This window comes from Urocitellus parryii, chromosome 7 (assembly GCF_045843805.1).
Source record: "Urocitellus parryii isolate mUroPar1 chromosome 7, mUroPar1.hap1, whole genome shotgun sequence".
Taxonomy (NCBI): Eukaryota; Metazoa; Chordata; class Mammalia; order Rodentia; family Sciuridae; genus Urocitellus; species Urocitellus parryii.
The window spans coordinates 90,524,093-90,551,768 of record NC_135537.1 but is presented as its reverse complement, the minus strand read 5'-3'; the positions used below and the strand labels follow the sequence as shown (position 1 = coordinate 90,551,768).

Genomic DNA, 27,676 nt, shown 5'->3' with positions numbered 1-27,676 from the left:
CAAAACAATTTGCAGAGAAAAAAGGCACACTTTTCCATTTAAGTCATTCTTGGTATTTGCAGGTAAGACAGCAGATGTCATAAAACTCGAATGTCTAAATTTCTGTTTATCAAATATAAATACAAAAATACTTAAGGAAAACAGCTTACATCAATGAAGAGGTCTATAGCATACTGTCACCCTCTGCTTCCAAAACAAAACCACAGTGTTTAGAAGCTTAACTGCCAAGCAGTAGGCTTAACAAAAAAATGGCCCTTAATAATCAACATGGAACTCCTTCTTAACAGAGACTTGGAAGAAGGGATGTGAAAGAATGCTAAGGAAAGCCATCTACCCTCAGAGGTAGACAGGGTTTAGTCATGGTCTACCATTATTTCCTGCCACACCAAAATTTGTTTCCACAATGCTGACAGGATGCCTCTAGAACAAGACTGGCACAGAGTCAAAAGAAGAATTGCTGAGAAGACTGGATCATGAAGAAATTTCACTGTGACCAGAATCTGAAAAATTATATACAGTACCACTGGGAGCCAAAGGATGACCTGCATGAGAAATAAAATGACATAAGTTAGACATTCTAGGTTCACAACATCAGAATGAAGTCCACCAAATACAAGCAACAAAGAAAGTAGCCGTAGCCGTGGATTATCACCATTGAAGTAGGGTTTCATTAACAAAGTGAATACAACATTAAAGTAAGTGTTTAATCTGATGGAGCTAAATCATGTAATTAAATGTTAAAAGGGGACACATACATCTGTGTTTGAGTGTGTGTGTGTGTGTGTGTGTGTGTGTGTGTGTATGTATACTGCCATAAGTGTATTTATACTGTCATAAAAGCTATGAAATGATGCAGAAACCACTACATAACTTGAGTAATTTTAGCTCCCTTGGCTTTGAATTACACTAGTATTATAACCCATAAAGGGACACTGGGTCTGGGGGCAATGACACACGCCTGCAATTCCAGCAGCTCTGAAGGCTGAGGCATGAGGATCATGAGTTCAAAGCCAGCCTCAGAAAAAGTGATGTGCTAAGCAACTCGGTGAATCTCTAAATAAAATACCACATAGTACTGTGGATATGACTCAGTGGTTGAAAGCCCCTGAGTTCAATCCACATAACCCTCCTTACCAAAAGTAGAAACTGGGCTGGAGACAAAACACAATAGTGCTTTCCTAGCATATACCCATGGCCTGGGTTTGAATTCCAATATTGGGAAAAATAAAAACAACTGAGTAGACTTGAAATGAGATTTTTTTTCAAACTTCAAAGTCATTAATCTTGTTTTTAATTTTTAGAGTGATAAGTGCAGCAGAGAAAAATTCAGCTGAAGATTGTATTCAAAAACAATAAGTAATAACACCTGAAGAGTGCCTCTTTGGCATTTTGCTACTCATTTTTCAACATTAAGAGTGAATTAGCAGGATGGGGTTGTGGCTCAGTGGTAGAGTGCTCACCTAGCACGTTTGAGTCCCTGGGTTCGATCCTCAGCAAAATAAAAATACAACTAAATAATAAAAATCACAACTAAATAAAGAAATACATAAATAAGTGAAGAATGTGTTAGCTGAATCACATAAAAAGCTAATTGTTTAGGATACAATATGTACTTTCCCCAAGACCATCATTGTAAAATGCCTCAAAACATCTCCATTTCCTGTCCTAAACAGATCATATAACATTAATGCAGAAGAGCTCTTTGAAAATAAAACATGCTAATACTCCAGATTTATTTTTTAATTATGTTAATATGAGTCTTGATTATCTTTTTGTTGTTATTTTTAAAGAGACTACATTTTAGGCAATCAAAATCTTTTCCTTCTATGGATTCATTCTTATATTAAAAATAGTTAATTTTCTTCCACATAATTCTCCAGGTTCACCATGTCCTTAAATCTCCTTTGTTACTAAAATATTTCTGAAAATATCAAGGAAGAGGCTTGTCTTGATATGTTTAATAGAAAAGAAAAGCAAACTTTCTCAGGATTTACTTTTTTCTTTCTATAATGTATAAAGGACACCACAGTAGATTTATATCCTAAATGTATTATTTTTATGTATAAATATTTAGAATATATATGTATTATAAGTGCTCCCAACTGAAGTATGTTTCCAACTGTATAATAAACAGGTACTTACTCATTTAGAGTTTACACATGGGTTTAAAAGATTTAACATATTCTTATATGAAATATCTTTTAATAAACAAAAAGTACAAATTCTAATAAGCAAGATTTAAATCCCTCCCTGAAATTTTGCTAAAAAAAACCCAAACCCAAACCCAAACCAAAAGCAAAATAAAAAACAATAAGAAAGAAAACACTGCTTAGAAAAATCATCACTCAGATGGAGCACCTGACATTGGAGGAATTCTTCCATTTCCTTCATCTATTGAGATGAAGCAAAACTGGGGTGGGAAAGAGAGGAATCATCAGTCTTGGTTTTCTAATTACTGTTTTCACTTTCAAGAGAAGAGGAGGTACTGGTTAATACCCAGAACCAGAAGATCTTAGCTGACTTCCACTACCATGTAACAACCAGATGAGAATTGAATTGAGACATATCCACCATTTAAAAAGGGCCTAAAACTGAAACCCACACAAAATGCACAGATGCCTGAAATGTATACAAAGAAAAGCAGTCATTTGTTGAGTGAGTTAAATCTAATAATTGATTAACCTTTTAGAACTTCCTCAAAAGAAAACTAATTCTTAGCTCCTTCAATACTGATTGACACCCACCCTTTCAATTAAAGGGCAGGAGGAGGAAGGAACATGGCGAGTAATGGGGAAGAGAATTAAACACAGGACCCATATTAACACAGTGGATATATAAATCCGGAACATCAGTATTTTTTGTTTCCAAAGAGCTCTTCTCTGTGTTAATGTTTTTTGATCAAAATTAGTTATAAAGAATTTTCAAATAAAGAGTATCTTTTATACACAGGGCCAATAAAACCCATACATTTTAGAATAATTTTATATTTATTAATTTAATTCTATTAAGTATAAGAATAATATTAAAAAGAAATACAAAAAAAATTTCCAAGTATATTCACAGAGGGCAAAAAATCCATTGAACATCATAAAAGAGATAGTTAAAAATTATTATAATATTAAAATTCTATAATACAATACAATATAATAGTTCTAGAATTTACTAAAACTGAAAAGTATATATTTTGATAAAGGAAAAGAACAACTCATTTAGTTGTTCATTTCTACCTTTCCTTGGAGAACTCTATGGGAAGTTGGAGGAGGAGACAGCTGTGAAGATGCCTTTGGTATTTTATCATCAGCTGGATTCTTGTGACATTCCAAAGTTCCTTCCTCAGTCAGGGAAAGAATTTTCTTTAAAGCCTGTGGACAGCCGATGCCTATAAAAGAAAAAAAAATTAACTTAGATATGCATTTTGAAGACAAAAATAAATAGTAATGACTAAATACATTTTTGTGTTAAGATTTACTTTTACAGTCTGATTCAACTTATCTACAATCTAAATGTTCTTTGTGTTACTACTCATGGTAAAAACAGATCACCAAAGGTACGAGATACTTGGAATTTTTTTATAAACGTATATTTTTAATTGTATGTGCACACAATATCTTTATTTTATTTTCGTATCGTGCTGAGAATTGAACCCATTGCCTCACGCACACCAGGTGAGTGTTTTACCTCTGAACCACAACCCCAGTCCTGGGGTTTTAGTTTTGACTGGTATCTACAAGACTACTATAAACAGATTTTTTTCTGATATTTTACTTTGTATTTCAAACCTGAAAGTTGTCACTTTTTTTCAACAATGAAGAATAAACATACAATTATAAAACATCTGAATTTAGGATGACAATGTCACAGCCAATTTCAACTCCAGTTGTTTCAGTTTTAGGATGGAAACACATTGTGGTGTGGCTGGAAATGTTAGCTGTGGAGAAGTGGGAATGATGGAGAAAAGCAAAGGGACAAGGATTAAGAGGAACTGTCTCAAACAGTGAATGAAAGAGCTATAGGAATTCTGTGCCCTGGTACTTAAACAAGCACATGAAAGAGGAGCAGGAGACACCATGTAAAAACACTGTGTCAGAGAGACAATGACAGAAGACCTCAGCAGAGGGGTGGGCCACTGCAGGATCCAGTAGCATGAGGATTTAAAGTGGCTCAACATTATTTTTCAGAAATAAAGAAGTCAAATTTTACTTTGAAATAAAATTATTTCATTAATTAGAATGGGGAAAAATCCCTCTTATTACCTTTAAGTTACTATTTTATATAACATTGCTTTAAATATATTATACTAAACATAATAAGATGTTAAGTTATATTTCAAGCACATGTAATTTCATAAATCCAAAATGAGCTAAAATATATTGAGATATTCTGTATAGAAGGTGAGAGAGAGCTTCATATGTAGGCACACATGCATTATATAAAATATGGCTAAAAAGCTGTTTTTAGCTAAAAGGAAGATTGATCATCTTCCAAATAAAAATGTCAGCACAGGAGACAGAAGTCAGCCTGCAGGGAATTTAGGAATACATATCTGTTGAGAGCAACAGCAATCAAGACACATGTAGTTTGATTTTTTCAGATAGGAAGAATGACACAAAATATTTAAAAGAGGACTGATGTCAAATAAAGGTGTTCTTTTCTCACATTCCCATAAAACTCAACAAGATACTCGCTGGTCAAGAGGAACAGGGAAAGGATAGAGTCCGTGAGTGCTCCAACACATTAATAATGTCCAACTCACAGAATGCAGGAACTCCATTCCTGCCAAATAATTTTATCTAAACAAACTCTTTGCTATCCATCCCCCTTTTAAAATTTCTTTAGTTTTATTAGCATTGTTTCCTTCTACCTATATGTAGAAAAAGAGAGCCAATCCATTTCATAAAACTTACTTGTTTTACATTCATATAAAGGGCCTAAGCCAGTAGATAAGTTTCTTTTTTAACATTTTTTTAGTTACAGTTGGACACAATATCTTTATTTTTTTATGTGGTGCTCAGGATTGAACCTAGCACCCAAATATGCTAGGTGAGTGCTCTACCCGTGAGCCACAATCCCAGCCCTAGAAGAGTTATTTTCAATGGGAAAAATTAAAAATGTTTTTTGCTGTTTGACATTCAGGCATTAGATGTATTCTCACTGCTCCCAAGTTTCAGAATCAGTGATTCAATAAAAAGAAGTCACCTTCATGCCTACCATGCACAAGGCCCAGAGTTCCATCCCCAGTACCATAGTAGAATAATAAAAAAACATAATCACTTCCACACAGATCACATAGCTGAAAATATTGTGACTATATTTCTACAATTCATTGATTATAAGGCAAAACTAGTTGAAAAATCATATATGAACATAAACTCATTACTAGAAAAATTAAGTTGATAAATGTGTAACTTGTACATTTATTTCCTTATTTTGTCAAGACCAAAAAATGTTATTTAATAATATATTATGTTTAAAAACTGTCTGATCACTGGTAAAAATAAAGTGTAACTTGCTGAGTATTTGTTTAGTTTGGAGATAATAATCACAAAGAAATTCAAGCATGATAGACAAGTTAGTCCAGATAAACATTTTTTAAACTAATCTGTAAAGCACAGCAAAACATAACACCAAAAAATAAAACAAAGTTGGAATGAACCCAACCACAGGGTGTAAGTATAAAACAACAAATTTTCAGAAACAATAATAAAACTCACTTTGAGGAAAAGGAAGGGGGAAATGAGTTTCATCACTTACCAAAAGGTGGGAGATCCTTCTCAGACACCTTGTTCCTTAAAGTATTGAGGACTACAGTGGGAACCTGCAGTGTGTAGTTGACCTTATGTGGTTGGGGAATGTCCCTTCTGCTGTGACTCTGTCCTAAGAGCCACTTGTGAGGTCTTGGATACAACAGGATTTTTGTTACCAGGATTCTTAGGCACTGGAAATTGGTTGGTTTGAAATTATTACAAAAAAATTAAAATGTTAGTAGCTATGTAGAAGATAATTGTAGAACTACAAGAGTCTTTTCTGATGTTAGAATACTAAAATACCCATCTCTCCCACCCGTTACTTATAAAGGCCAGAAATTGAGAGGGGGGGCCTAGTTACAGAAAATGAGAGAGCACTGGCAGGATAAAGATTAAAGGTATTTAATTAAGGAAATTAATAATCTTGAGGAAGATTAGATAGGAAAACACCAAATAAAAAAATAGGAAGGAGTATGGTTTGTGTTCCCTGAATGGGGTAAAAGCTGCAACAGGAAAATCACCAGGAATAATTTTGTAAAATGACATCCAAAACTACTGGACACATCTGAGCTAACTTTTGATTTAATAAATTCTACAAACTATGACCTATTGACTATCAACTTCTTCTATAGAAAATTATATATGTAAGCAAATAAGGAACAATTGCTTATGTATTACACTATTCAAAAAATTCCATGGTAGAAAAAGGGCAAACCAGTTTACTGGGACAATTAAATGTTAAGCACATAGAATCTTAATATCTAAACAATTCAATGTCATGTTCTTCCCTCATGTGACACACTCAGAAGCTTGGGATAAGGAAAGAAAAGTAACTCTTCCAAGGTCACATTGTTAGTCAGTGTTGTAAGCAGGATTTGAAATCAGATCGGTCTCCCTGAATAGAGCAAGCTCTTCACCATGACATAAAGTTCCTAACTGTGAATCTTCTAAATTAATCTATTTAACATTTAAATTTTGTACAACATTATTTTTCACACCTTTACATACAAGGCACAAAATTGTTCTAAATGAAAAATGCATTTGTTTAGTGTACCTTGATTGAGACTAGCCCAAGGAATTCTACATGCTAGTCAAGCGCTCTACCACTGAGCTATATTCTGAAGTCCTTCTTTTTTAAAAATATCTATTTTTTAGTTTTAGGTGGACACAATATCTTTATTTTTTTTTATGTGGTGTTGAGGATCGAACCCAGCGCCCCATGCATAGCAGGCAAGTGTGCTACCACTTGAGCCACATCCCCAGCCCTGAGGTCCTTATTTTTTATTTTTAGAGAAATGCATCTCTCTTTGATATCCAGACTGGCTTAGAACTCCTGGGCTCATGATCTTCTCTCCTAGTCCTCCTGTGTAGCCAGGACTAACTACACATGTGATCTATCAAGCCTGGCTCATAGTTAGGCCAACCTTTTAAAATGCTGAGGACCTACACCTCAGGCTAAGTTGTGGCCCACTGGGTGGTAGAATTATTGTTTTAAATAACAGCTGAATATGTGGCTGGGAACCATATGGGCTATGGATATACATGACACAGTACAACATCCAGTCCTGTGTCCTCTGACCTGTGAGGCCCCAACCCCTCAGGTTGCACAATGCTTTGTGAGTATTTTGGTAAGAAAACAAGCAATGAAAATTTGAACTGCATCCTCCCATGTGTTCTGTAAATGAGTACTGGCTACAGTGGAATGAAACCAAACAAACTGAGTATGTCTTGTCCTCCATACACTAACTCAGCTGGACACAAAAGCTTCATCAAGGACAGGGGAAAGGTTAGTGCACTTGAGGATTAGAAACATACTTGTCAACACTCGACCTTATCCTGTCACCATGCATGTCACTGCACAGGAAACAAACACACATGGCAGTCAGAGTCTGCAAATATTTCCAGAAAAAAAAACTCATGTGTATTGGTTGCTGGCTCACACTGCAGAGACATCACGTGAAGACTCTCCTAATCCATCTCCAGCTCCAGATTGGACAGGTACTGCTTCAATTTTAGAACTATCTGCCCATCTTCATAAAGCTTTTTGGTGTTGATTAAGTAACTTCGGCATGCCCACATTTTAGGACCACCTGTCTGAGCCACCTCAAGCACTGTTGCATTTGCTCTACCCTGGCTGAGAGACCTGAAGGATGGAAAGGTCCATATGCAACTCACTTGAGCATGGGGTAATTTTATCTATTGGAAACTTCCAGAAACTATATATGTATTCTACATTTGAAAGGTCTGTTAAACTGTTAAATGGATCAAAGAATACTGCAGATAATAAATCTTTTTTTTGTTTAAAAAGAATTACACACAATACATACAGAACAATGTGTTTGGCACTCATTCTGATTCAATTAGGAAATTCTAATATTCTCCTCTACAGAGCATTCAAATGTTTATATAGAAGAAAGTGAACAATTATATAATAAAGCTCATGCAAGAATTCAAGGCTATAATCATTAAGCCTTGTATTATCTTTACATCTCCTTAAAATGGTGTTTTAAAGATTCAAATAAAATTAGCTCCACTATTCTCAATTGTTTTTATATTCCTTGGGTTGAATGTGATGAGTTTTTATAATAATATAAAAAATCTGTTAATATAACAATCATGCAAATGTGATCATCTACATACATAAACTGTTTAGCACATGAATTGTTAAAAATCATTTTTAAAATATATTGTTTTATATATAATGGAAACTATGTTTCATTAACCTGTAAACATGTGATTTTAACTCTGCGGGCACCTGTTATTTTATTCATTTCTACTAAAATATCTGTGCAACAGTATTTAAATTGCACAATTTTTTTTTTAGAGAGAGTGAGAGAGGAGAGAGAGAGAGAGAGAATTTTTAATATTTATTTTTTAGTTCTCGGCGGACACAACATCTTTTGTTGGTATGTGGTGCTGAGGATCGAACCCGGGCCGCACGCACGCCAGGCGAGCGCGCTATCGCTTGAGCCACATCCCCAGCCCCTGCACAATTTTTATTTCTAATATTCTTCTTCCATTCCCCTCCTTTGGGCTCTCCTCATTTCAAGACACAGATTATATTAATTTTTTTTTCTGAGAGCCTGGAAATATGTCTGGCCATAGTTCCCCAAATAATCATCAATCATTTCACAGATCTCATGGATAATGACTTCAAAAGCACAGGCCCCAACAGATTAAACTTGAAATCAGTTTGACATCTAAAATTCTGTTAGGGAAAGAGATTTCAAACAATGCAAATTGTCAAAAAATATAGCAGGTAGGAAAATAATGCAATGAACTGAGCAAGAACTATGTGTGGCTATGCAAGTCCTCAACCACTTAACCCAAACTCTTCTCCCATTTCTTCTTCCTTTACATGAGAACCATGAAGATTAAAGCACAGGTGCAGAAAAAGACAAGGAGAACACATGTTCAGAAATAAAGGTCTAAACTTCTGCATAAGCCCTTTTACAAGTCCACAAACATTGAACTGCATAATCATTCCATGCACCACCTTACTAGACACATTTTTTTTTGGTTCAAAAGACAAACATATTTATTTTTGTTCTAGAAAAATATTGACTTATTTTGTCTCCTAGTCATTTTTTTCACTAAGGTGACATCTAAATCTATCATGTGAATAAGGAGACAATACTGTTTGGGATATTTACATATTTACAAGAAAGTGTTCTAATATATAAGGAATAAATATCTGTGATTCATGTTCACTTAAAAATAGTTGAAGGACAAACTTTTTACGAATAGTCAAAATTACACATGATGCCAAGTAAGGCATCTACTCCAAAATGAATTTTTTGATGGTGATTCTTGGTACATTCTAATATAATATCTGCAATTCTGCAGATATAAATATGTAAAATTTCTTCATTTGTATGAAAACTCTAAGCTTAAGCTCTCTAGTCTCGCATGTGCCACTGGAGGTAAATCTCTCACCTCGTCCTGAACATGAGATCTGGGTCAACGTTAACTGAAGCCATTCGGCCAACTTGCCAGATCTCTTTTGCAATCACCCTGAGCTTCTCAAAGTTGACCAGCCCATCTAGGTTTGAATCATTTCCTGTAGTTGGCAGATAAGAAAATGGAAATCACATGGCATCTATTATATACTGCTACAAGTGAAGGTGGAACTCCCATACCTTGCATTTACCTTAATGAAGGAATGTGAGATCCTCCTTGATAACTGGGAATAGAGGAATTATGAGAGGTTGCAGGTTTTGACTTTTGAGGACATCGCGGTATTTTGCCATGTTCCTTGAAGGGTCAAATAGGTCTTGGAGATCCTGAAATAGGTTTTCATATTTATTGGGAAGTTTTTCCCAGGTTGCTCACAGTCTTGCCACTGGTGCCAGGTTTAGGCCACTGAGAGAGGAAGAAAGAAAAGGGGGATTCATGTAAATGTTCTCTTCTGAAATGAATGAAGCAAAACACTGCACTGCTTATTTACTGATAAATACATCTGCATGGATGCTTTCCATGTCTGGCAATGTATAGAATCGTGCAGAGGAAACTTGGGTAATCCTGGGTGATGAGAATGCCAGATAGAATCGGAGTCAGGGCCAAGACTGTGGGTTGGATTCTTCTTCCCTTTATACTCCCCTGATCTCTTTATTATCTGCTAGAGTGTAGGTCCCACAAGTCCTCAAAGGGCTGTGAGTATGAGCTCAGTCCCTCCTCCATAGTGCTATTGGAAGTTGATAGAGGGTGTCTTTAAGAGGAGGGATTAGAGAGATGTCTTAGGTCACTGAAGTATATCTAAAAGTTGATGCTGTGACCCTGAATTCTTTCTTTATCTGATTTTCCTGTCGGAGGCATGAGGTAAGTAGCTTCGGTCCACCACATGCACTTGTTTCCTCAACACAGGCTAAAAAGCAACAGAGGCAAATGACCACCACCTGAAACCTCCCAAACTGTGAGGCAATATAAACCTTTCCTCTTTATAAAAAGCTTCATAGCAACATTGTTACAGCAATGAAAGCTGACTAGCAGACCATCAGAAAAACCTCTAGAATACACGTATTGTTGCTTTTCCTCCAAATAGAACAGTGTTTGGCTCACAGCAAGCATTTAATAAAACAGAGTAGGAAAATGTTCTCCAGTAAGAAATTTAAACAAAAGACACATTAGTCATGACACCATGATCAAACTCCCAGCAGATAAAAATGATTAACTTTATAGTCACATTTAATATTAAAATAACTATTTTTTTTTCATTTGCACTTTCTACTAGGTTCAATATAAGCACTTAAAGGGGAGGAAAATTAACATTTATTGTTATGCAGCTTCATACTCTCCAATAGAATTTCACATACATCATATCAATTAATCTTGATAATTCCTTGTGTTATTATTATTTTAAAAGGAGGTTAATTGATGTTTCCAGCAGCTCAAATAGTTAGCACACAGTCCAAGTTAAAAAAAAAATAAATAAAATGTGATGGATTTCAAATGTCCAATCTCCAAATCAACATATGAGAGGTTCTTGAAGGTAAGGATTAAGAATCAGATAAAATTTCACTGAGAGTCAATGACAATCTAGCAAAAGTTTGATTACCAGCATGGTATTAAAAACCTCAGTCATTTATAAACTACCACATTTTATAAAATTATATGATATCCCTAGAAGGAGATGATTTCTTATCTGTAACATACACTGAATCTTAAGAGTGATATGTGATCTTACCTGATGATTGCAAACTTTGAGTTAAAATTCTTGCATTCTCTAAGGTGCAATGCTATCTTGATAAAATGCTTAATGAGCTTCATCCTCTTCAGCTGGTTTGTCTCTCAAAGAATTTCAGATGCCACCCAAAATATTTCCTGGTTAATGACTCCTTCAAATTTCTTCATGTTGTGACAGCTGGATTGTGACTTAAGTTTAAATAAATCATCTATATATTCAGTAGGCTCAATGTTGCAGAAGAGTTAAAAACTCTGCATGGAGAGCTGGGTGGCAACTTCCAAAGTACTGAGCTGAAGGAGGGAAACTTGACCTTCTCATAAAAACTCCTGAGCATCCTCATCTGAACAAAGCACTTCTGTCTCCATGTTGTTTTTCAGATAATACCTGTGAAAGCAGAAGTGTGTTAGATGTAGTCCAACCTAAGCAGAAGCCTCATGATATCTGTAAAACATAATCCTACTTCCTAGGGGAGGCTTGACAGAATACAGAATTGAATCCTGGAAGAGCTCTGTTTACCCATGATAGACTGTGCAGTTGCTGAATCCATTGGTAGAAAACAGAACCCAGAAGTCAGAAAAAAAAGAACAAATCACTTGGGATTTCATTATTACTGACAGATACTTTTTCACCATTCCTTTTCTGCTGTCTAAACCATTCCATCCTTTCTTCTATGGATGAGAAAAATAGTTATTTCTAAGTTTAACAAAAGGTACAGGCTCTATGCATGAGCAGAAAAAGTCATATCAGGGACATTACTCCATTTTCCAAGAATAAAAAAAATCTGACCATTGAGGGGCCCAGATTAGATCAGTTCAAGATCATTTAATTAAAAAAAAATCCCCAAGAAACCTAACAGTTATTCCTTCATGTGATCTTATGACAACAACCCTAAAGCAGAACTCACACCTAGTCCATCTCATTTTAAGCAACTTATTGAAAACAGCATATAAATAAATTATAACTAATTATAAATATATTATAACTAAATAACTATTTTCTCCCTTCATCTCAAACTCCTTCCTTCCTCCTTTTTTGGGAGGGCAGATGTTTTCTCTAATTAAAATTCTGTAAATGAAGAAAGAGTGAAGGTCCCATTAAGCTGGTCTTTTGAAAATTTCACAAAATATATATGGCAAAAAACAATGCATACTGGGCTTTGGACATTCAGAGATAGAATGCTCTCCATTTTGATTACACATTAAGCTTATGACAGAGATCCACACATATATTTTTTGAATAAGGAATGTGAATAATGAACTTGCAGCTCACTGGTAATCTGAAGAATTCCATCTGATTACAAATATATCAGTGTACATTCAAATGATAATTGAGAAAAACCCACTTCCTAAAATAAAAATATTTACTACTGTTGAGGGTGGAAATAAAACTGAAGATTATGAATATTTAATTGATAGCTATAAAACAAATTTTGACCAAAGTCAATGGTAGTTTAGATCTATAACAAGGAAAATTTGAGCACAACAGAACCCTCCAGAAGAAAAATAGGATAATGTTACTTTTTTGAAAACTCAATTTTCAGTCTTTATTGAATCTAGTAATTATTTGAGATTCAATACCAAACTACTTCTTTCCAACTTCTAGTTAGTTGTGGTTTGAAAGTAAAATTACATATCCCCAACAACAGAAATGTCACTGAAAAGAATGACAAAATCAGCACTGCCTTCTTCCATGTACCATGGTGTACAGGCACTTATACAGCAAGCAACCAAGCTCTGTAGCAACTGGAATTTGGTTCCAGCATTCAGAGGTGGTTTCTGTAGTATAATGCACAATGACTGACTAGACAGAGTTATTCTGCCAAATACACTGTCATAGATATCTCAGCCTAAAATAAGGAAGTTCCTTGAAAATCAGGTCTGTGGGAGCATATGATGATTGAAAATGATTAGAATCACTGTTTGTGAATGCACTCATATAAATAGGAGGAAGCAGCGGGCTCAACTCTGCGACTGCACCTCAAGCTCCCTCTGTTTTATCAGCAGGTATTCTAGAGGGCAAGCCAGAAGAGTTAGTGCTTGTATGTTGGCTGTTAATAATACCTTTTAGGTCACAGTGCCCTTGTGTAAGCACTGAAGAATTCCCCCAGCAGTCTGTTGTGTACATTTACTATGATAGAACAATCCATGGTGTGGTTCTTGGTTTTTAATATGTAGGGATGTTTAGTCACTTAAAAACCCTTAAGGTATTCATGTATTAGACTTTGATGTGGTTTTAAGGAGGAGAAAGAAATCCATGAGACAGTGTATACCTTCCACTCAGTTGCATCCTATTGGCAAGTTTGGAAAGCTGATCTGGAAGTCTTCTCTGTTTGATGACCCTCTTGGGTGTGACTGAGACCTCACACAGTGAATACTGATCAGGGTTGGCAGTAATTGCAAACTCCCTGATGGCCTGAATGACCACTTAATTTGCTGTGGTATCCTTACTGATCATGATGTATCAGTGTTGCTGATCAGTCTTAAAAACTCTTAGCACTTGATACATCAGATCTGGAGGAAAGAAAGCCACACACAAGTAAAGGATTTCAACATAGGGTGATGCCCAGAAACCTGGAAAGAATATCCCTAGAAAAGATCGTGAGAAACTTTGACCTCTTCCATACTAGAGTTGTAAGAACACATCTTCTCTATAGATAACTAAAAGAATAGACAAACAGAAACAAATCTGTACATGGTAGGATATACACAATAACACCATGGGGGTATTAAAGAAAGAGAAATTTAAATAGAGATTTTATCTTTATTTTTCTGAAAAGCCCTCAGTGACCTCAAATATACTTCCTATTCTTATTTATATGATATGAATTAGTAATAACTTCATATTATGTGTTTTTATTTATGTTATCAATTAGGAAACAAGTTGAGAGAGATTAGATTTCCTATAGCCATATGAAAATAGTTTTCAGAGTAGAATGAGAACTGGTTCTAGACATTTGGAATTTAAGGCTCATCCTCACTCTATACATCTAGGTATCAAAGAAAGAAAAATATGGAAAAAGATGACAATGTGAAAACAAAATAAGTAGTGGAGGTGCTCACCGGGAGTAGTACTGATGTCTAAAATGGGATGATGTGACTGCAGCAAGTCAGGATTGCTAGAGGACAAGGTTCCTCTGGAAGGCAATGTGGGCGGGATGTGCCTTGTCTGCCTTAGCCCTACTACGCAGTCATCTGGAGACTGACCAGTCCCAATATCACTGAGGAAAGAATTAAAAGTGGATTATCAACAAGATAAAAATCTGTAAGCTATAAAGCCAATAATAAGCCATAACCCATTAAACTTGCAATTTGTGTAAGAATGTCATTAATTTACTTGAAAATTGCAAAAGCCATGGTTGCTTAAGAGTATTAAGTTCGTTCACTTTATTGTTTCTGAAGAATATAATGTGTCTCTACAGCCTGCCTTTTTCACTAGAAAAACACATTTACAATAATAGTAGTTTCTCAGTCTAAAACTAGATTCAAGCAAGTATGAGCTCTAGTGTCTGGTGGGAATGGACTTCAGAAAATCCATACTAAAAATAATAAATTTTGTCTCACTCATTCAATGGTTCTGCATCAAAATGATGAAGTTCCATGGTCGTATATGCAGGAACTAAAGAAAGTGAGTAAAATGAGCAGGAAAAAATCTAAACTATCCTATTTAGATTTAGATTGAACACAAACATGCTCTTCCATTGAGCCACACCAAGGCCCGTTTTAAATTTTATTCTGAGACAAAATCTACATCAATTAATGAGGCTGTCCTCAAAATTGAAATCCTCCTGCCTCAGCCTCCCAAGTTGCTTAAATTAAAGGTATGTACCACCATACCCAGTTACGTCAGTGGGACTTTATTTTTCAATCATAGAAAAGCACAATTTGCCAAAATTATTAGATGTAATATATGATATCAAATGATGACTATGCCTTTAGGCCAAGGCATGGCTGACTAGGACACTCCTGGCACAAATGGCCATGATTATTAGTATATTTGAGGCACATCCTATAAGATTTGTCTTCTTAGGAAATGTTTCTCAACCACATTTTAACATCTAGCATGATGGTCTAACTTTGCACTCTCATTTTCTTGATTACTTACTCATATCAGATGACTATGGGACTAAAACTACTGTACATGTGAGATCCAAGTTTGAAATGTCCCTCTAAAATAGAGAGAAAAGAAAGGAAAAGGCCCTCTTTAGCACACCCTCTTTTTGTTTCACCTCACTAACTCTAATTTTTTCCAAAATCCTTTTGGAGTCTTTGAAGACTTTAAAGTCTGTTGACTCTTCCTTTTCCCTTTCGGACCATATATTTCCTCTCTACCCACCTCAAAACCAAATCTGAATCCCATAATGCTTATTCCATACCCTTTCCTCCCCTCCTTATGCACATTATAATTCCATGTTCATCCTAATTTATTAGTATTCAGCATCTTAGCTTCTGTAATAATGATTAAGAACAACATATTCACATGATTGTTTCAATATTACTTCTAAAACAGCTCAGCCATAAATTCCTGATATATTAGAATAATGTGAAAAATTTACATCACGAGCTTAGCATATTGTTTTATCACAGTAAAGTAATAAAATGATGCACAGAAAATTTGTAGACACTTACTTATAAGGTTTGTGAGGGAAGATACTCATCTGAGTCTTGCAATGCATCTTCTTTAGCTTGTTCCCTTCTCCAACAGTGTTAGCTATACTTTTTTAATTTACTTTTTCAAGTCCTATCACCTGTTCTCTATCTACAGCAAGATCAGGAATGGAGGAGCCACTGGCCTCCTTCATATCACCAATAATGGGAAGGTGGGGGGCACCATTTCTCTTCTTACAGTCTTGTTAGAAGTTCTTTAAACACTAAAATATATACAAAGAGAAACATCACATGTTGCCAATTATAAGATATCTGGAGGGCTGGGGATGTGGCTCAGGCAGTAGCGCGCTTGCCTGGCATGCGTGCGGCCCGGGTTCGATCCTCAGCACCACATACCAACAAAGATGTTTTGTCTGCCGAGAACTAAAAAATAAATATTAAAGATTCTCTCTCTCTCTCTCTCTCTCTCTCTCTCTCTCTCTCTCTCTCTCTCCTCTGTCACTCTCTCTTTAAAAAAAAAGATATCTGGACAAGGACAAGGCAGCTGTAGAACTTGGGGGTACCTGGGAAGTACAAACTTCAGCTATGAAAATCCTGCACAAAAACATTACTCCAGTGACTGATACCAGGAATCTACTTTGTATATTGTTCTATCCAAGTAAATGTAATAATAACAGTAAATATTTTAAATTTTCTTCTATACCAGGGATTGAACCCAGAAGCACTTTACCACTGAGATACATCCCCAGTCCTTTTATTCTAATTTACTTAGACACAGGGTCTCTCTGAGTTGCCAGAACCTTGCTAAGTTGCTGAGGTTGGCTTTGAACTCATGAACCTCCTTCCCCAGCCACCTTAGCTGCTGGCATACAGGTGCCAGGCAGCAGTAAACCTTTAATCTATAGTATTTTAGATTTTATCAACATACGTACATTTCATTTTATCAATAAACACAGATCAAAAAAATAATGGTCTAATTATATATTTATAAATGAATTCTATATTTATAAAATATATTCTATATTTATAAAATACTACTTATAAAAGTTACTTCTTTCGTGATTAAGATTTAAATGTTTAAAACAAGCAAAGGATAAAAATGAAAGTCTGCAAAAATACTTACCAAATAAATTGTTTTTCACAGTGATAGATAAATGTGTGTTATCCCTTAGAAATTCCATGACTTTTGGCAGCTGAATATTTTCAAAGTTTTGACCATTTAATTATAGTATCTAAAAGTGAAATTATAAAATTACAATATCACTGACTGAAGAACAAAAATACCAAACTCCCCCTTATATCTAGACTGAGAAATATCATACCTGATCCCCCTGTTTCAAGCCTGCTCCAGCTACTGTGCTACCTGAATCAACACTGTCAACGAAGATTCCAGATCCTGTCTCAGAGCCTCCAAGTAAGAGAAAATGCAGAGGAGCATCCCGGGATGGTTTTGTTAACGTTATCAATCTACTTTTTGCCTTAGCTTCACATGCAATGTTTAACAGCCTTAGATATCCGCCCATTTTCTATAAGGGTTCAAAAGAGTGGTGTCAATTCTAGACCACAGGAGGAATGAATGAACTGAAAGCTGATCTTAAAAAGATCACAACTACTACCTCTCTTTCCAGCTTATTTTCAAATTCTGCTAGAAACCGAGTCATTGCAGGATCTCCTTCAAAGTCACTGAAGTGATTATTCACCCACAATAACACAATTTGTTTCACCGAGTTTTCTTGAGTGCTGAATATTGGTGATTAGATTAATTTCAAATGAGATATTTAAGTTTCAATTTACCTCAAAATACTAAAAAAGAAAAAATAAACTAATAAAAATCAAACCTCAACAAGAATTTTATGTTTGTTCTTAAGGAATAAAATCTTCAGACTAGTTGTTCAAGTAACAAAAGTATTTTAATTTCATGGTAAACCAATTCTAAATAATCCTTTCTAAGCTTTTCCATTGTCAAATTGAGTTTTATTTCAAAATACACATTTCACTATGTATTTGTGTTTTACAAAAACAGTCTCAGTAAACACAATAATTAAAAGACATTTATCTACAGAGATTTGTACAATTTGAATTTTTCATTTTTGTCCAGCTCCAATAATATTTGATAATACCATTTATAATGCTTTCATGAACAAAATTATATTACAAAATAGGTGTATGTCACTCTACCCTAATAAAAATGGACATGATACATATATCATTATTTAAATGTTTATCTACTTTTACTTCTCAGTATACCCTACAAGTATTATTCTAAATAAAGCTTAAAAAATAATGCATACAAATCCAGTGGAACTTTGGGACTCAAATGATCCTCCTGTCTCAGTCTCCCCATAAGCTGGGACCATAGGCATGCCCCCTGATTTTGAGGATCCTTCACACACACACACACACACAAAAAAAAAAAAAAACTTTTCAAAATATTATATAATTCTGTGCATAAATCTATACAGCATTAAGTGATCAGGCAGCATGGATTTCATAGAAACAGTAGTGGCTCAGTTTTTTAAAAAAAAGTTTAAAACTTGAGTAGGTCATACCTGTAATCCCATTACAAAACCTTTTTCTGACAAAGGACTATATCCACCCCTACTAAATATACTTCTACAACTCAGTAATAACAAGATAACTCAAAAAATAATAGACATGATCCAAATCTATTCTTCACAGAAAAAGAATGACTGGCCAATAGAAGACAGTCAAATTTTATCAACTTTATTAGTCAACATGGAAGTATGACCCTAAGCCACAATGAGATACCACTATATACCCAGCAGAAATGGCTAAGGTATGAAGACTAACATCACTAAACAATGTGAATATATGCAGCAATTGGAACTCTCATATATTGCTCATGAGAATGTTCAGAATTTTTGACAGTTTTCTTTAAAACAAAACAGAGATCTACCTTATGTGGTAGCCATTCCACTCTTTGAGTTATTTACCTAAGTGAAATATACACACACATATACACATACACATACATATTTTCCCCAATACATCTAGTAAGATAAAGTTCAAAGCCTGGAAAATGCTCACATGTCCTTCAATGGACAAAATAAATGCACTGTGATATATTCATAAAATGAATACTACTGCAGTAATAAAATAGAAAACAAAACAAAACACTGATTCAAGCAACATGGATGAACCTCAAAAGCATATTGATTCAGACACAGAGTGTAAGATCCCATACCTTTCTTACTCATCCTAATAAGACTCACATCCATTACAAGAATGAAGTAATTCAGACTTGAAGATGGCACCAGAAGATCTCAGAAATGAATATCTCCTAAATTAATAAGTGAGTTACAACTCCTGAACAGAAAATAGGTGGAATGTAGCCTTTGAATTGTATCTTTAAAAAAAACCCTATTCCTCCTGATGGGCAGAATCAATAGCCTCCAGGACAAGAGTCCCATTGTTTCTCTTTTGCTAGGAAAACAATAAAACTTCTCCTTCCATTTTTACTAAAACAAACAAGAAACCAAAACAATAACAAAAAAGTGTAAGTACCCATTATGTTTCTAGGTTGAGGCTCAATGGTAGAATACTTGCTAGCATGTGTGAGGCATTGGGTTTGATTGTCAGCACAGCATATAAATAAGCAAAATAAGGATCCAATGACAACTAATTTTTTAAGAAGAATCCATTTATACAAAATTCTAAAAAGACAAAGTAAAACACTCAATGGTAGGATAAAACAGAATAGTGCCTTTAACCAGTGGGAAAAAATCAATTAGAAGGGACACAAGGGAACTTTCTCAGGTGTGGTTTATCATTCTTTATCTTGAAAGCAGTTTAGATTATACTGATTTATTGAAATTTAACCACATTTGACTTAAAATGCATTTCATTGTATGAACATTTCAGAACAAATGAATAATAAACACTGAAATATAAATGATATACAAATAAGTGTTTGCATGTGTGCCTACACATACATATGCCAGAGCAGTGACACTCAAACAGCAAGGAACTCATATAGAACCCAGATTCAGGATTCTAAGTGCTAGGCCCACATTAAAAGGAACCAGGGCTTTTAGAAAAACAACTAATACCAGAGTTTGAACAGCCAATAAAGAGTACATTGAACCTGAAATATCTACTGTCAAAAGAAAATACTCCATAAAGGAAAATACCACATATTCTCATTTACATGTGAAATAAAAAATAATTAAATTAATAGAAGCATAGAGTAGAATGGTGTTACCAGATGCTGTGGCATGGGAGACATGGGAAGAAAATGGTCAAAGCATACAATATCTCAATCAGACAGAAGGAATAGATTTTTCTGTTTTTTGAGGACTATTGCACAGCATGGTAAATAAAAAATAATATGCTATACATTTCAAAATTACTAAAATAATAAATTTCAAATGTTCTCACCACAAAAATACTCTGGTATTTAAGATGATATATATGTTAGTAAGCTTATTTCACACTGTATATATAAACTATAACATCACCTCATACATTATAAATATGTACAACTAAAATTTGCCAATTTATACTTTAAAAGATAAACAAAGAGGAAAGTAAAGTGTTCAAACAATGGCCCAAATTGAGAAGCCAACTTAGATTTCCTACTAATCATATCTGGCACAACTTGAAAATCTAAATAATGAAATAATGGATTACAGCCCACTGAATAAAATAAGTTTCAAGAAGTCTATATTAAAATAATTGTGAGTAAATTTAAAGCACGATAATGATTAAGATACAGAGTGCCCAAATACCCTACAAGTCATTCATTAATCACAAAATAGAAAAGAGTAACACACAAATGAAAGGCCTAGCAGATAACTCCTTAATCAAGTATTTAAAATGATCATAACCACTAAAAAAACAAATTGAGTACTATATATCATGCTACATAATAGGACTAAAGCACTGATCAAGAATTAGGTTGTGGTCCTGGTTTTTGTTCTAACCTAGCCTGAAGAAATAAATATAAACCTGTACATGAGGATGATTAGTCAAATCTACCTACACTTAAATACTATTGGCTATCCCAAAGTAGTAATGGACATATATTGCTTCATACTGCCAACAACATAGACCTAAATGGTGGCTGCACTCACACTTCTTCATGATAGAAGCAGTATGTACTATCTTAAGCATTTCCTCCTTCATCTTTAATTCAGGTCAGAGTTCATTATCACCACACAGCCTACTTTCAAATTCATTCTCTCTCCTTACAAAATTGGACTACATATGGAAGAAGGTCAGTTAACTACTTGAGAACCTGATGCACTAGTGAGATGACAATCACTCCACCCAGTGTTTCAAAAAGCCATGACTTGATACATGCAATAAGGGAGTCAATGTCTACTTTTAAGAATCAGGAAATTAGAACATCTGAAATTCTGAATGCATATGAGAAAACAGGAGAGATGTATCCTAAGAATGGCCCTCAAACTGGAAAGATCACGTTGGATAAACTGTCCCCTTTTCTGCTCCTGAAGGCAATTCCAGGTTGGAAATCACAGCCAGAGAAGAAACTCACCACATTTCATGAGGGGAATCTTGTGTGAAGGCCGCACATCCCTTCCTGGAAGCCACAGGCCTGGAGAGCCACCTCAGGAACTGGACAGCGAGCGTGATGACTGACACTTGACCCTCTGAAACATCCCCACTAGGGACAAGGAAGGAAAGGCAAGCCTCCTGAACGAGAGGACCACCCGGAGAGGCCACCCGCCTGAGGGACACCCCAATCACTCATCCAAAGCACTTACCATCCCGAGGGAGCCCACCACCCCCTTGGCGCTGCAGCCTCTCTGCCTCCCTGGCCACCCTCAGCTTCCTGCTTCGCCTGCCATCATGGGCCCAGGGAGGCCCAGTACCTGAGAGGACAGCCCGCTCTTTGCTGAGCGCCTTCCAGGCCTGACTTCCTGCAGGCGTCCTTCTCCCAGTGGCCTTCCCCTTCTCCAGGTCTCACCCTTCCACTGCCACCCGCCAGTTGCACCGCCACTGAAGCACCACGTTCCCCACGTGGGGCTGCGACACCCAGAGACAAGATCCTGGCCTTCGTGAGTCTGATCCCTTGGGCTGCCTGAGCCCACCCATGGCAGGACCAGAGTGCCGCCTGGAGGCCTGTGGAGGGCATGACACCCACTCAAAACACACCCCACCCTCCACTGGTTGCAAAGATAACTTCTGCTCCAGTCCTGCTCTATTCTAGTTCATCCCTGCGAGGGTAACCACTTTTCCATCCATTACCCTACCTCAGACCTTTAAATGCCATATGTGCCTCTGCCTTGTCACGTTTATCTGACTACCTATGAATTAAGAAACAATATATGGGTGGCTGGGGTGTGACTCAGTGGTAGACCAATTCCCTCCCACATGTGAGGCACTGGATTTTATCCTCCACACCACATAAAAGAAAATATACAAAATAAAGGTACTGCATCCATGTATAACTAAAAAATAAAGTAAAAGATTCGATTTCAAAGATGATTATTAACTTTTTAAAAAGAGTGCTTCATTATTTATTGACTATATTTAAGAGGGTAAGCATGTACAATTTTCATACCTGGATTACTATGGTAGAAACAATTTTAGATCCTTCCTTATGCTTTTATTCCTTGAGATGAGGGTATTAATATGTTTTTTAAAATCTAATCAACTAAGGCTTTCTGACAAATATCTGACCTGTCCACTTGTTATATCAATGAAGATTGGCTTTGTCAATTAAGTTATATAACAAATATTTCATAAGTTAAATTGCTTTAGTCTGAAATTTATTCACTCATTGGTAAAATATACTTAAGTCACATTTATATTAAACATCATTTCTTCACATACACCCTTTATTGGTATTTAAACTTCAAACATTTCTAATTACAACATGAAAATGTGCAAGAGAGTATTCAGCATTTTAGAATCCCTTTAGGGTATATGGAAGCTCAAGTGTTTAAAGAAAACCTTCAGAAGTCTTTTGTGAGAGTTATTAGCCCTACCCAAAAGGATAAAATGTATATATTTTAAACAATAAAGTGGGAAAAGAAGGTATCTCTAATGAAGTGGGAAAAGGAGAGGCAAAACTTAATTTATGGTACTTGAGTTTCAGTGTAGCTTATTTTTTTCATTATAGTTTTGACAGTCTTGTATTATATAGTTTAAAAACTATTTATTAGCAAGGGTGATTTTGTATCTTTGATGTCAGAGGGACATTATTACATTTTTTGCTTTGCAATCCATTGATGATGAGTTTAAGGAAGCAGTTCATTATGTCTTTCCTCACTCATCTTATGCTGGTGACAGTTTTCATTATTTTGAATTATTAAAGGTAAGGCAAAAACTTCCTGAGCCTTACAGAAAATAAATTTATGAAATCTGAAATATAGTTTTTGAACTGGTCATAGTATTTTATATACATTTTATTCGTAAAAATAAAATATCTTATGGCTAAATTGTGTGTGTGTGTGTGTGTGTGTGTGTGTGTGTGTGATCAACTTTCCAGAAAATTTGGAGAAATATCTTTCTTATGTTGTTCAGGTAATTTCCATTGAATAGATATACAGGAAAATTTATCTGTTATTTCACAGTGAAATCTTGAGTTACCAATGTGATAGAAGAACTTACTTTTTGAAATGAACTTTTAGAGACACACAATATTAGTATTTTAATTGTTGATTTATTTATGTAATAATTTTATGCATGATATTGCTCTAAAGTTTCATGTTATTTTAACTTCTTAAGAAAATAATTTTTGTGGGCAAGTAAGTGCAATTACCCTGCTTGTGTGAGGCACTAGCTTTGATTCTCAGCACCACATTTAAATGAATAAAATAAATTTCAATCAAGAACTAAAAAATATTTTTAAAAGAAGTACCTTTTAAGTTGAGTGTTTTTTACTGTGCAGTATAGTATTATTTCTTTCACAATTAGGGCTAAGACTTTATATGTATTTAGAATATACATATTGGTCTTAATCACATTTGTCAAGTGTCAAGAGATCTAGTGAGTGATCAGTGACAAAAGTAGCTGTGGCTTTAGGCTGAGTCAAGCCACCATAGTCAAATATCTTAATCTTATATGTAGACTTAAGGGGCTATACGAACAACATTGTGATTATCCACATAGGGAAAATATTTGTACTATATAGTAAAATAAGGATTATTCCAATATTGATAAATATAGAAGACAAGTATAAGTCCAAAGATAGGACTTCTAAGAAGAACTGTACATAATCTAGACATGTTTTAGGAAACTAAGTAGCTGTCTGGGGTAATGTATGTATTATTCATATTAAGACTGCACTATATTTATGTATTCTTTATGAAGTGATTAGCTTTTATGAAGATATGTGCAATCAAATTATATAAGTATTATTTCCTCAATATGTGTAATATTTCTCAATGTTTTTTTTTTTTTTTTTTTTTTTGTTTGGAAGTAGTAAGGATTGAAGCCATATCCCCAGACCTTTTTATTTTTATTTTTTTTGTTTTTATTTGTTGAAGCTGGCCTCAAAGTTGTGATCTTCCATCCTCCCAAGTAGCTGGTATTACTAAAGGTGCAACCCACTGTACCAAGTAGAGAATTCTTGGGATAGGTAAGTATTCATTAGACATCACATAATGAGCTATGCAGGGTGATATATACTTTTAATTCCAGAAACACAGGAGGCTTGTGGCATAAGGATTGAAGGTTGGAAGCCAGGATGGGCAACTATCTCAATATTAAACAACAACAACAACAAAAAAAAAAACTGGGGATGCAGGTCAGAGGTAGAACACTCTTGGGTTCAGTTTTCAGTGCTGACAGCAAAATCAAACTATACAAAAAGAAAATCACCAAATAAATTTCTTGCCTATGTGCCTAAAATGTATATACAATAATTATCCTGACATTTATTTAATATTTTTACTAAAACAATTAGATGGAAAAAGTGTAAACAGGCTGTCTGAAGCAACACAATCTAAAGAAGTAAATTAGGCCAGGTGTGCCTGTAATCCTAGCAGCTCAAAAGGCTAAGGCAGGATGATTACAAGTTGAAACCCAGCCTCCACAATGGTGAGGCACCAAGCAAATTAGTGAGACTATTTTTGTTAGTAAAAGTCAAAATAGGGCTGAAGATGTGGCTCATTAATTGATTGCCGCTGAGTTTAATCCCCAGAACTCCCCCAAAAGAAAGCAAGTACAAAATAGTCAAGCAGAAAATTCATTTGCTTCTTAAAAATGTTTGAGAAAAAAATTTCAGTGAACAATATTTGTTGGAATCACACCTGAAAAATCAAAAGCAATCTGAAAGTAGATGAAAGTGTTCAGATGATAGCTGAAATTATTGGAAATTAGTAGCACTTGTGGAGGGGAATGAGATTGGATGGTTCCAGAAAATCTCCTTCTCCCACATGCCTCTTTGGTAGTCCCTCCTGCTTTTAAAAGATTAAAGGAAAGTGTGTGGGCACTTGAAGTGAGAAAAGAAACTCATTGATTAGTTTTTATTCTTATTTAAGGACAAAATAGTAAAGGTTGGAGAGTTGAACGACTTGTATCAGAGCACACCACACAGCGGACAGGTCTGCAGTAAGATTCACACCCAGGACTGTGGGTCTCTGAAGGTGGCTCTGCCTTCAGGGAGGTGGGCACTGGCACTGGCTGAGTGCCCTCCCAGGACACGCTGCTTGTGGTAGGGCATGGGCTGGATTTGGCAGGCAGGCAGGTGGGATTGGTGAAGCAGGGGTGCCTTCAGGGTTGCAGCTTTGAGGTGGAGTCTGTCCCTGCATGTGGAGTTGCAAGGGGGTGCCTCTGAAGTCGGCAACAGAACCTCCTCTGGCCCTTCCTCTAAGAAGAAAGGCTGTCCCTGTCTTTCTGGGCCTGTGCTCATCCTGCACAGCTCCCCATGGCCTTGGGCTGCTCCTTCATTATCCTCCAAATACCCTGCCCTGGGCCGGGTGCACCAGGCAGGAGGAGTGGGGGCTGACAGGAGCCGCACAGACCTGCCTCCTCCTCAAGGACAAAGAGCAGCTGCTCTCCCTCCTCTGCAAGCCCCTCCCTCTGCAGGCTGAGTGCCTGAGAAGGAAATGCCAGCCCGGCGCCAGGCTCTGCACTCAGTACCTGCAATTTGCACAGGGGGAGTTCAGCTATTTCAGACAGCTGAGGTGCTCCTGATACCTGAGCAGAGGGAACATGCAGATGCCTCCTTTCCTCCTCCCACGCCACCCCCAGAATCCAGGGCACAGGGCAGGGTGAACTTCTGATGAAGGTGACATTGGTTTAAAATAGAAAAATGGTGCTAGTAATTTTAAAGGCTGGACAGAAAATTGGAGAATCCAAAAGACAAATGCAATACGAACATCTCAGCAGTGCCCAGCAGAAGCCTTCCTGGTCAGGGCTGCCTGGCCTCGAGGGGCACAGAGGGCTCCCGAGACCCTGTTGGAACGTGGATTCTGATTAGGTGCAGGTCTGGGGTAAGGCTGGCATTTTGAAATGAAGACTCTATTTTTTGTCCCTGGAGTCATAGCGGGTCCTAAGGGGGCCTTCTTCTCTTAGGCAAGTCCACTCTGCACAGCTGAGGGCAGCAGTCATTCAGGGTCCAGCTGTGGTCAGGGCCTGAGTCCCTGTGCCTGCCCCACCCACCTCTAAGAGACAAGCTCCACAGACCCCGGCAGCAGGCCGGTCCTGCTCCTTGAGCACTGCAGAGCTTCCGGGGAGCTCATTCTGGAGACACCCCGACGTCTCCTGGGCAAACTTTCTAGAATCAGTGCTCAGTGTCCCCAGAACCAATGGTGCCTTTGGTGGAGACCTGGACTGGGACCTGGAAAATTGATCCATGGCCTGCCCAGCCCCAAGGCCCTGGGGCCTGTGGCCTTGCAAGATTAGGACACTGATGACCCTGTAGCTCCAGCCCCAGATTCAAGATTTCTAATTATTTTTCCAATAATTTGTGGTTGATGCCCTGTTAGCCAGCACCATGACAGTCACGTTGTGGGTGACTGAGCTCCGCAGAAAATCCCACAGGCACTGAATTTCATCACTAGAGGAAATGTTCTGCTGCATTTTATTTCCTCTCTGTAATGTTTCTGTTCCGGGACCCTGAAAGGGAAGATATTGAAAATATTAGTTCTCAGCAAGATTCCGCATCTTGAGAAACACAGAATGGGCCAGTCCAGTCTCTGCTGACCTTTCGCCCTGTCCCTCCCCTAGGGCCCTGGGCAGGGACTGCACTCAGTTTGACACACAGAGGGACAGACTTGGGGCTGGTGTCTGCAGGCTGGCTCACCACATGGCCACCCACAGCTCTGATGCTTGTGGAGGCTGCTGCCCGCAGCAGCACCTTAGAACCTTCCAGCAGCCTTGGTGGTAGGCGTGGCTACTACAGCTTTCCACTTGAACTTGATGAACTGGAGCTGGCCTTGGCCACCCTGGGAACAGGCCTCCCTGTCTTATTCACACCCCCTGGCCAGGATGGGGCACAAGCAGTCCATCTGGTTCCCATGGGGACTCTCTTCCATGCTGGCTGCACCAGCTCCCCTGGGCGGTGACAGCCCAGGCACTTCCACACCCTCCAGTGGAGAAGAAAACCCACCTGAGCCAGGAGCAAGGAGAGGCGTTTGGTTTTAGTCTCAGACTTGCTTTAAAGGAATCTCTGGTAAGGACAGACCTCTAGTGGCACCTGACTGTCCCCA

General features: G+C 36.7%; 1 pseudogene; it reads right to left on the bottom strand.

The window, feature by feature from the left end:
• Nucleotides 1–420: 420 nt before the first annotated feature.
• LOC144256033 (rap guanine nucleotide exchange factor 2-like) lies at nucleotides 421–26,822 on the bottom strand (annotated as a pseudogene).
• Nucleotides 26,823–27,676: the final 854 nt, after the last annotated feature.